The 9,579-nt window shown below is 46.9% G+C and overlaps 1 protein-coding gene across 3 annotated transcripts in view; it reads right to left on the reverse strand.

Moving 5' to 3' along the window:
* Positions 1-4,140, reverse strand: part of WDFY4 (WDFY family member 4) — a 231,424-nt gene extending 227,284 nt beyond the window's left edge. Inside the window, exon 1 of one of the 3 annotated variants that reach the window (XM_058671561.1) lies at positions 3,883-4,140. The gene's annotated coding sequence lies outside the window, so the exon portion shown is untranslated. The remainder of the gene's footprint in view (positions 1-3,882) is intronic. The other 2 variants (XM_058671562.1, XM_058671563.1) reach the window with 2 other exon arrangements.
* Positions 4,141-9,579: the final 5,439 nt, after the last annotated feature.

Consider the following 9,579-nt stretch of genomic DNA (forward strand, 5'->3'; position numbering starts at 1 on the left):
GTTCATAAAACAGGCGACAGACTTCAGTGCTTTCGGGCGAACTCTGAGAAAAAAAAATCCCTTTCCCAGCATCCCAGTCGTCTAAACTTGCTTTTCTACCATGAAGGTCGCAACCGTGGAGCTGGGAGGATTCCAAGACTGTGTCTCTACTTACTGTCTAGAAACTTGACCACTTTCATGTGTGCAAATCTGTATTCCTGGACAACCAGCACCTGCCAGATCTGCACCTGCAGCCCTTGGTGCTAGCTTAGTGAAAGTTGATTGCAATCTTCCTACACTCTGGAGCCATCTGTAATGCTCCCTACCCTGAAATCATAGTCAAGGCCCACTCTCAAAAACACAAATCTAGTATTTGAGCACTTGACCAGCTCTTATTATCACTGCTACTATCATTTTTCAAAAGATCTTCCATCCACTGATTCACTCATATGGTTTCAACACACAGGTCTGGGCCAGGAACAACACACAGGTGGAAGCCAGGAGCCAGGAACTCCATCCTGATGTCCCACATAGGTGGCAGGGATTCAAGTACTTGGGCCGTAGCCTGTTACCTCCAGGATGCATTAACAGGGAGCCACAGGCAGAGCAGCCAGGACTCAAACTGGTACTGCAGTGGGAGATGCCTACGTTGTGGGCGGCAGCTTGGTCTGCTGCACCGTTGTCATTCCGAAGCAAACCACCACCACCACCTCCACCCTGGACTACTTCCAAAGCCTCATGACTGATTTTGTTGATTTTTTTTTCTCTTGTTCTTCCGCAATCTATTCCAATCAGGAAATCATAATGAATCTTCCCAAAATTCAGCACATATTAGCAGAACTAAAACATAAACACACACACACATTTTAGTGATAATACAAAGTACAAACATTTAGGAATAAATCTTAGCAAAAATGCCCCTGCTTAGGAAGAGACGTGTAACATTTTAAACACTTTAAATAAGATTTAGATTAATGAGGAGGCAAGCCACAGATCTACATCACGGAGCTAGTATAGCTCAGTGGCTAAAGAGTGCTCTTTAATAGTGAGACTGAGTTTTCACTATCCAGGCAAGAAAACTATCACCTGGTACTTCATACCATACAGAAAAACCACCTCCCGGCAGACTCAGATCTTACAGATGAGAAGCAAAATTTTCACCACTTTACAAAATATGAAAGAATAACACATGACCTTATAGAGAAGGCACATTTCTTCGATAATGCATACAGACGTGGACAGAGAAGTTAAACTAATTTGTTCAGTCATTAATAGAAGCTATTAGACCAAACCGGTGGAAGCTATTTGCAGTAAACATCGGGGAAAGATGGACAACCAGATTAGGTAGGGAACAGGGGCAGATCAGTATCAGAAAGGAAAGAACTCCCTACAGAGAAGTGGGCAAAAGATAGAAACAGCAAAGGGGATCCAGGAGACACTAAGAAACTCCCAACCTGAATTTGGGAACTACAACTCTGAAACACAAGTGGGTGCTTTTCATTTCCACTCAACTGGCAAAAAAATAAACCATCTGACACAGTGTTAGGGAAAGCTTGACACACGGCTAAGTTAGTCAAGGGAAGCATCCATTTTGAAAGCAACGAGTATGATCCAGCAAGCCTAAACATGCGTATTCCTTGTGACCCACCTGTCCTGTGTCTAGAACCTATTCTCTAGAGGAATCCTCACCCAGTACAGCACATCTGTACTGACTTGTCTTCAGGGAATATGTTCCGAGAACCCCAGAGGAACCTGAGCCTACTGAAGCAGACACACTCCATAAGTAACCTTCTATCTACACACCCATAACAAACTTTTATAAATTAGGCACAGGAAGAAGTGTGGCAACATTAATAACACAACAGAACCATGAAAATGATGCACTGTAACGGAACCAATTTTTATAAGTTTGAATCTTATATTTCTGGAATCTTCTATATAATATTTTCAGATTGCAGTTGACCATGTAATGTATAGACAATGTAAATACAGACGATGAGTATCTATTGTACAAGAATAGTTCCAAAGCTTATATTGTGATACAGCAGGTAAAGCTACCACCAGCAACAGCCCATATGAGCACCAGTTCATGTCCTGGTTGCTCTACTTCCGATTCAGCTCCCTGCTGATGTGCCCAGGGAAGAGATAGAAGATGGGCCAAATGCTTGGATACCTGCCACCCACATGAGATACCTGGATGAAGTGCTTGGTTACTAGCTTCAGGGCTGAGCCAGTGATTGGAAGATACTCTCTCTCTCTCTCTCCAAAAATTTAAAAAAAAAATAATTCTTTTAGAAAAATAGTTCTATCAACCCTTCTTTTGATGGGAAAAACTAGAAACAACTCCCATTCCAATCAATAGTAGCTCAGGAAAATACACTGAATGCGGAGCAGAATATCATACAACAGACAACGGTCCATCAGAGACACCTGCAACCATTAAAGAAGCTTTTAAGCCACTAAGTTGTTAAGAGTATTTAATTCCTTATTTGTGGAGGTTACAAATACGGAAGACTCAGCAGCCCATATTCAGCAGTTTAGAGACTCAGGGTGAAATCAGAAACAAACCTCTACTGCAACAGGAGCTGCCTCTGTAGGAGACTGGTGGACAGGAGTGCTAAGGGCTCGGGAGACGAGAACGATGTTCAAAAGCAGAGTGAAGGTGTGACCACGCGGATTTATGGTCTTGTGGCTCTTTCTGTCTGGCACACTGGATGTCCAAGTCCCCAGAAGCACAGCCCTCATCCTCAAGCATAAGCAGACAGAGAAGCACACCCTGACCTTTCCCCAACCATGTCCTTCACTCAAGATGGCCACACCAGCATCCCCCACCCCACCCACGTACCCTCCTCAGACACCCACAGAAACGCTCACGCCTTCCCTCCCTTAGACCTCTTCTCAAAAGACAGAAGCCTTCTCTGGCCTCCCAGCCCACTTCAGCCCATGGTCCTGCGCCCCAAGGACCCCACTCCAATGACCCCTAAGGCCTCATCCAGCCAGTGCCTGGCTGGGAAGTGACCTCAAGCTGAATATCTACAAAGTAGCTCAAACCCACTACCTCACAAAGAATCCTAATAAAATCAAAACAATACAACAATATACCCCCTCCCCATCAACACACACACACACACACACACACACACACACACAGAGGCAGAATAAATGTGAACCCATAGTTATCACATCAGTTCTTCCAGGCACTTCAACAGATTAGGACAAAGCATTGCTTGGGCATGCTAGAAGGCTCCATAGGGATTGAGGGGAGAAGAGGCAAGCACCTCCTCAGTGAGCCAGGTAGGCCCAGCTACTCAGTCTCCACGTCTGGAAGCTGAAGTGAGGATTCCGAGAAGGGAAGTGGAGCCCAGGAGACGCCTACTTAACAGACTCCCCAGCTGAGTGACGCCAGCGAAGGGGCAGGCCCAGCTGTCCCACCAGTCAGCCTGATGTGTCCTCCCAACCCTGCCACCATTCTGCACTCTTGGAGGACTGCCCAGGTCGGCAAGGGGGGAGGGATCTGCTGGAGGGAGGACCCTCACGGTCAGTGACCTCTCTGACCAGCATCCATCCCTGGCAGAGGCTTCTGCATCACCTTTCTCAGTGGAACTCCATGCAAGGCCTTGACCAGTGATCAGAGAAGGAGCAGTGCCGGAGCCCAGCATGGTGCAGGTCAACAGTAACGGCTACACGGCTTCATCAGAGGCCACTGACATGGCACACACTTTCTGGCTGCTCAGCTCACCTCCTGTATCACATCCACAGAGAGGGACCAGGCCCTGGGGCTCACACGAGCTCCCTTGCTCATCAGTTTCCAGGATGCCAGAGCTGGTAGGCCTCACGCTGACACAAGAGCCCCTCCACTCCCACCCCTGCATGGCCCAGCTCGCCTGAGAGCAGCAAGCCTACCTGGCCAGGTGGCAGTCAGATCCCGCCGAGGTCAGATGGCATGGACACCCTCATCCCAGGCTGCACTTGGTGGCCCCCGGGGCTCCAGGGAGGCGGAGCGGGCTGGCAGTGGCATAGTTCGCCTTCAGCAACGCCGTTTCACTATGAATCACTTGCTCCGGGGCCCGCTGCTTGTTTCCTGGAGAAAGCAGAAGTGGGGAGTCGGCAGATGCCTGACTCTGCTCAACCCCAGCCAACAGCGTGGCCTTGTGAGCCCAGTGCGGAGTGACTTGGGTGCTACTAGTCCCTTGAGGTTGGATGCTCAGCGGTCCACTGGTGCTGGGTGGGGCCCCAAGGACAAAAAGGGAAAGTACTGCCCAGTGGCAGAGGTGACGTCTGTGGCTGCCACTCACTCCCCTCTGTCATGTGACCACTGGTGCATGGCGCCTGGTCTCTGATAAAGGCAGGCCAGTAGTTGCACTCACCAGAGATGCTTCTTTCTGTACTGTATGCCTCAACATCGCCTGCCCAGCAAGCTCTGAGCTCCCCACTTGAATTCTTTCTTCCACCCTCCCCCAAACAAGCCCAAGTCGCCAATCCAGAGTCTTGTGGGTCAGGTGGTCACTATGGAGTAACATTAAATGCAAACAACACAATTCAGATCTCTGAACTATATCCACATTTTTATTCCCTTGGTTATGTCAGGTTGAGGCATTCCCCATCATGTCCGTCACATCATCCACACCAGGGCCAGCTAGCACTTCCGAACTCATACACTGTCACTGCCGGGGTGTGAGCAAGGACAAGAGTTGGCACAATCCTTCATACTCCCATTAGCTCCTCATCTGCCTGACTCTCACAAAACTGACTGGAACTATGAATACCAGGCAACACCATCGGAAGAATGACTGAGGGCTGAGAGATGAAAATGACCTCAATATTCACCAGACAAATTTGGCAATAGCCAGCAGCCAAAATAGGAGCTCTGACCAGCCTGAGATCAGGGTCAATTGCCTGGGCTGGTGTTATTCCCGTTCTCCAGCATGGATCACTGGTGCCAACATTCCCTCTGGATCCCCATTGCTCGCTGCACCTGTCTGGGAGAAGGGAAGGGGAGGGTCGCTTGCAAGGCACAGCACGGCAGGATGCTGGAGAGAAACAAGAGGTGCATACAGTAGCCTGAAAAGCTCCAACTGTTTTCCAAGCTACAAATCGGAATCCGTGGTTAGTCCCTTTCCAGTTCCCATTGTGCTATCATGCATGCCATTATGGCGTGAGATGGTGGGAGGATGACCAGGTTGTGTGCTGTGGTGAACAGAAGGCCAGACAACCAAGGACAGACACAGGCACTGACATGGCCCTGACCACATGGGTCACTGCCAGGGTACACATGTGTCCTCCAGTGGCACTTGTTATGCCTCTCTCCCAGGAAGATGTCCCACATCGCCTGCAGGCAGTCTCAGGTATGTGGAGTCCTGGCCTGTCATGTTTAGCTCTCTGCTTGCCTCTAAGGAATGTCCCTGTGTCTAATCTGCTCTCACCCTAGGCTCCCAGTGGGCAGCCAGTATGTGGTAATCACCATTCACAATTTCACAGGGAAGGATGAGGGAGAGGTCTCCTCCCACACTACACACATTCTACTGTAAATGTCTCCCAGGCTTTCTCTTTCCCTGGGCTTCTCCTACACCCACCCTTTAATCTCTCCTTCCCTACTTAACACTCATGTGCAGTAACACTGCCCCCCCCCTCACTACAATGGAATTCAACAGTCCAAGAATCCTGCCTCTGCTGGCCCTCATGTGGGGACAGCCTCTTCCTAGGAAAAATACTTTGATCAGCTGCCAAGATGGCCCTCCCTAGTGGACACGGGCCACATGCCAGCAGTTGAAGACTTGAATGGAACCAAAGGATACATGAGAGGGAATTCTGACTGCTTAGCTAAGCTGGAACTCGATCTGGACTGAAATTTACACCACTGAATTTTTAGATTCTTAGGCTCAGACCTGGATGTTAGAATGTTAAAGCTCTTAAGGAATAGCTCTCTCTCTCTCTCTCTTTCTCTCTCTCTCTCTCTCTCTCTCTCTCTCTCTTTCTCTCTCTCTCTCTCTCTCTCTCTCTGCCATTGACTTCACAGAAGGTGACAGTAAATAAATGAACAGTTGGGAAACAAGAACCCTAGGCTACCACTCTAACCACTTCCATCAGTGGAGTGATTTGCCAGGACTAAGCCCTAAGCTGGGTCCTGGAGGAGACATCTCAGCACACCCTCTTCCAAAAGCTGGACGTGTAAAAGATGATCAACATTAAATGATGGTGAAGTTGAGGAGTGCCTGGGACATCAGACGTCACTGTAGAAATGTACAATGACAGAGCTGCCTTTATCAACACTTGAGCAGTTTCTCAGCAAGTGAGTGTGTGTGTGTGTCCTCCCAAGTGGAATCACAGCACACACACACACACGTGGCATGAGCATACCCCAGCAGCTGTATTCCCAGAAGTGATGACCAGTAGCAGCTCAGGTATCCGTCAGTGCCTGCTGTATGAACAAATCAGGTATATTCAACTCAGTAGTCAAAAGAACACATGTCAGTGCTCTCTCTAGCATGGACGCATCTCACAAGCCTGCTTGAGTGGCAAGCACTACACAGAAAATAACGCATGCTGGGACACCACATCTATGAACATTCCAAGAAGATGAAGTCTTTTGCGAAGGGGCCAGAGTTGCAGCACAGATACCATCTGCAGTCCCAGCTGCGCCACTTCTGATCCAGCTTCCTGCTAATGCCCCTGGGAAGGCAGCAGAGGATGGCCCATGTGCTCCAGTCCCTGCCAACCATATGAAAGATCCTGGGTGGGATTCCAGGCTCCTGGCTTCAGCCTCACCTAGCTGCATCTGTTATGGTGTTTGGGGAGTGAACCTGTGGATGGAAGATGACTCTGTGTCACTCTGTCTTTCAAATAAATCACATGACTCTTTAAAAAAAATATCTTTGGTTAAAAAAAATTGAAACAGTAACTTCCTTTAAAGTATAAATAAAAGGTGAAGAAAAAACCATTTAGTATCTTTATAGGAATGTGGGTCACAGAGGTAGAATTTGTACAAATAATACTTATGCATTTATTTTCTTTAAAAAAATATTTATTACTTCTTAATTTTTTTTCTATTTTTAAGGGAAAGGCAGATGTATGTAGAGAAGGAGAAACAGAAAGATCTTCCATCTGCTGGTTCACTCCCTAAATGGCTGCAATGGCCACAGCTGAGCCAATCCAGAGCCAGGAGCTTCTTCCAGGTCTCACATGTGGGTGCAGGGTGCCAAGGCTTTGGATCATCCTCTACTGCTTTCCCAGGTCATAAACAGGGAACTGGATGGGAAGTGGAACAACCAGGACATGAACTGGTGCTCATATGCGATGCTGGCACTCTCAAGGCCAAGGAATAGCCAGTTGAGCCACTGCATTTGCCCTGTGTACATTGCAATCTGCATCAAATGCTAAATTAAAAAAAAAAAAACATAAGGGCCTGGCTTGGTAGCCTAGCAGCTAAAGTCTTGGCCTTGCACGCTCCGATATCCCATATGGACACAGGTTCTAATCCCAGTAGCCCCGCTTCCCATTCAGCTCCCTGCTTGTGGCTTGGGAAAAGCAGTAGAGGATGGCCCAAAGCCTTGGGATCCTGCACCTATGTGGGAGATTCAGAAGAGGCTCCTGGCTCCTGGCTTCAGATTGGCTCAGCTCTGGCCATTGTGGCCACTTGGGGAATGAATCATCAGATGGAAGATCTCCCTGTCTGTCTCTCCTCCTCTCTATATATCTGACTTTCCAATAAAACAATAAAATAAATATTTTAAAAATGAAAAGCATTAATGGGGGGAATACAAAGAAAGCAAAAATGGTGAACTATTAATCAAGGTAGAAGTTGGAGGATGGGCAGATGGCTGCTCATTATTCCATTACGTTTACATTATAGATGTTTAGGGCTCTTCTCCACAGCAAAAAGTTTCTTGGAGAGGAAGATAACTATTCTCCCCATAACTGCTTTTCATTAAATGTGGTTAGCATGCTTACTACTTAAAAAAAATGAAAGAAGCAAACAGAGCAGGAAGGGAGGCCCAGGTTTATCAGATACTAAGATTTCCTCTAAATCTATCTTGGAAAATGTGTCACCCTGAGAATGACAGAGAATAGAAAACGCAGAAATAGCCTCAATGACATATGCAAATTTGGTAGGCACTAAGGGCAAGTCTCACATCGATGGGGAAAGAGGGTCTGGTTTTCCCATTTTACTTGCTTTATGAATATAAAGAGAACAGATTTTGTGGGCTGCACGGTTACAGTCCCAAGGACATGACCCCAGTTCCCTCGCTCCCCTGCTCCTGCCTCCTCTCTTCATCAACTTCATGCAGACATAATTTTAATCCACTCTTCATTCACAGGCTTAATTCACCACTAATCATGATATTCAACAAGTGAGAAGTATGAAAATCATAGTTCCAATGGAATATAAATAAGAGCTAAGCAAGGCCTTAGGCCCCTACACTTCTGTGCGAGACGTGGAAGAAACTCCTGCCTTCAAATCAGCTCAGTTCTGGCCATTGTGGCCACTTGGGAAGTGAACTAGTGGATGGAAGGTCTTCCTCGCTCACCTTTTCTCTGTAAATCTATCATTCAAATAAAAAGAAATAATTTAAAATACAGTAAGAGCTAAAAATGACAATCCTACCAGGAAGTGACCTCTACATTCTCACACATTTTCTGTCTGCTATATTAGCTACCACATAGCAGAGACAATACACAATATTTGTCTTTTTGAGCCAGGCTTATTTCACTAAACATAGTGGATTCCAGTTGCTTCCATCTTGTTGCAAAAGAAAAAGACAGGACTTCATTCTTCTAATAGCTGAGTAGCATTCCCATGGTGTATATATACCATGTTTTCTTATCCAGTCATCACTTAATAGATGAGGATTGTTACTAAGGGTATTGGCATGACCAGGTCAACATAAATTTAGAAAAAATAAAATTAGGCCCTTTTCTCACTGCTAAGCAAAACCCAAGGGTCAGCACTGTGGCAGCAATGGTTTAGGCAACTGCTTGGATGCCCACATTCCTTATCAGATCGAGACCCAAAGTCTGAGTCCCAGCTTCGCACTGCTGTATACCCTAAGAGGCAGCAAACGAGGGCTGGAGTGCCAGGGCTCCTGCCAGCCTCGTAAAGGAGACGCAGATGGAGTTCCAGGCTCTAGGCTTTAGCCTGGCACAGCCCCGGCTGTTGTGACAATTTGCGGGGGGGGCAGTGAATTAATGGATAGATCTCTCTCTATCCATTCCTTTCAAAAAATTAAATAAATAAATAAAACTCTAAAATTCCAAGGCCAGTTGACCCTAGGTTTCACCCATCTTGGGGGTCTTTTGTCCAGTAGCCACCGAGATCACCGAGAGGTGAGGTGACAGTGTTCTTCTGCAGCAGAAACACTGAAGACAAACTGGTCCATTTGAGAGAAGTCATAAGCTTATATAGGAGAAGGGGGCAAGCAAAAGGGTGGTCCCACAATACTTTCAGCCAACAACAACATTGCGACTGGCTAGCAGATATGTCTATCTCTCTGGACCCTTCAATGAAGTTAAAGGTCAGGAAGCACAGGAAATTATATCTCAGGGCAGACTTGTTACCTGCTGAAAAGCAGGATGAATGTAACATTTGACTTCCTAGAGTTGTTT

The sequence above is a fragment of the Ochotona princeps genome, chromosome 13 (assembly GCF_030435755.1).
Source record: "Ochotona princeps isolate mOchPri1 chromosome 13, mOchPri1.hap1, whole genome shotgun sequence".
In the NCBI taxonomy this organism is placed as follows: domain Eukaryota; kingdom Metazoa; phylum Chordata; class Mammalia; order Lagomorpha; family Ochotonidae; genus Ochotona; species Ochotona princeps.